This window comes from Pecten maximus, chromosome 2, assembly GCF_902652985.1.
Source record: "Pecten maximus chromosome 2, xPecMax1.1, whole genome shotgun sequence".
NCBI classification, from domain to species: domain Eukaryota; kingdom Metazoa; phylum Mollusca; class Bivalvia; order Pectinida; family Pectinidae; genus Pecten; species Pecten maximus.
The window spans coordinates 22279461-22281436 of NC_047016.1; the positions used below are offsets into that span (position 1 = coordinate 22279461).

Genomic DNA, 1976 nt, shown 5'->3' on the forward strand with positions numbered 1-1976 from the left:
TAATTATGTAAATACATATTAAAAAGTATGTGAACACATTGCATTGGGGTAATAATTCTAACCTTTTCGTATTAGCAAGCTTTATATGTTTACCCAAACCTAATAATATCATTCATGTCACATAATGACAAACTCCTTGGTGTCGCTCGTCTACCTATATCACTATGGAGTCTAACGGCTCAAAAATAGCCAATATGGGGGAAGGGAGATAACTCATATCGTGTATTTAACTAGTGCTGCTCATTTTTTGTTTTCTGTTGTTTGTTGTTTGTTTGTTTTGTTGTTGTTGTTTTTTTTAGAAATTATGCCGATCTATTTTATAATTTTTGACATTTTTGCTGATAGCTTCATATCAGAAAACTGTCAAAACAAATTTAATTACATATATGTAAGTATATATTATATAGCCTTTAACAGCCGAATGACAATTTCGAAATAACCATGCCGTTTTTGTTAAATATGCTTGATCAAAGTCCATATCGAAACAAAATTCGTCCTTGCTTCCTACTTACTCGAGTAGACAGCTAAATCAGCCCACCAAACACAACGAGTATGCTGACATATCTAAGTTGAACAAGTTGAATAAAATGTTGTTTTCACGAAGTCGGAAAATTACTGAGTTAGTGACATAAACTTTGCCATCGGAGAACACCAGAAATTTTCTTCGGTATTCAAGATGATCGAATTAATTAGTACAAAAAACTTGAAAGATTTAACAATGCTATGTAAATATGTATATGATGCCATACAATTGCTGTAAGGAAAAGGTTCATATATAATGTCTCAACTTGTTGACCGAATTGTCCATTCTCTATATTGATAGCACACTGATATATTGCAGTGATCACTGATGTCTAAATTGTGAAATATGTTATCTGATGAGTTGTAAACCTTAAGGTCAATAAAATAAATATGAATGAGGATGGAAAATGTTGACAGCGTTAATTTGTTTAAACATATCTTTTTTTCTACGCGAAACGAATGCTAAGGAAGTCACAAATAGAAAATACATGGTACACAAGTATTTCCAAATTAAAGTAAAAACGAAAAAACGAGAGAAAAGCGTAGATTACGGAGATTTCCAGTTTCTAATTTTTGTTTTAATTTACTCTCCCTAGGGAGAGTGGGCCGTTCCCGGAGGTACTGCAATACCGGGCCAACCCGTGGCAAGAGCGGAGCAAGCCCCTGACATCTCACCTATGTCCAAAAATCAGTTTAATATCGAAGTACCCCTGTGGGGTACGTATCAGATATTAAGCTGATAAGAACAGATACTACACTTTGATCTTAGCCAAAAGGCCGAGAAGCGATACCGTTGACAGGGTGAAATAAGTTTATAAACTATTATTAATACACTCTAAGATGGGTATATTATTATTAGAATGTGGGAAATTATACGTTGTTAATTCTTGAAGTTTATTTAATATTTAGTGTTTATTTACACGTAAAATAAATCAAACTATATAACTCTAGAATGTGGTATAATTTTATTGTACATGTTTAAAATATTTTTTGATATAATTTCGTTAATTTATAAAAAATGCACCTTTCTTTGTCGCCCCAGTTACTTCCCCTTACTATATAATAATACATGTCGGTGATTTATCACTAAAATCTGGATTTTTAATGTCATTAAAATCGTTCAATACTGACTATAACCAAGCCTCAATTTTAACTTAAAAACTTCAATTCATTGCAACGATAACTCAAGCTACCTTATGCAGCTTGTGTCGGGTTCTCAACATGTTCACGAACTTGTGGTGTAACTTGACAGGCCGATCACACAAGGATCAACCTGCATATCTCGTAAACCTGTAAGCCTACTGAAAGTTCGTCGTCAGCACTATTTGGAAATTTCGCCGGTGGGAAAAAATCGTCAAAAACTATACTAGTATAAAATTACAATGTTTCGATAACAATATATTAGCTCATAGGTAAGTGAGGCATATCTTACTCCATTTCCACCTTGAAAAACA

The 1976-nt window shown here is 33.2% G+C and overlaps 1 non-coding gene across 1 annotated transcript; it reads right to left on the reverse strand.

Annotated features, from left to right (window-relative positions):
- Positions 1 to 1118: 1118 nt before the first annotated feature.
- On the reverse strand, positions 1119 to 1311 carry LOC117322566. Its single transcript, XR_004531586.1, has one exon. It is a non-coding gene; the product is annotated as a U2 spliceosomal RNA (small nuclear RNA).
- Between the last annotated feature and the right edge of the window lie 665 nt (positions 1312 to 1976).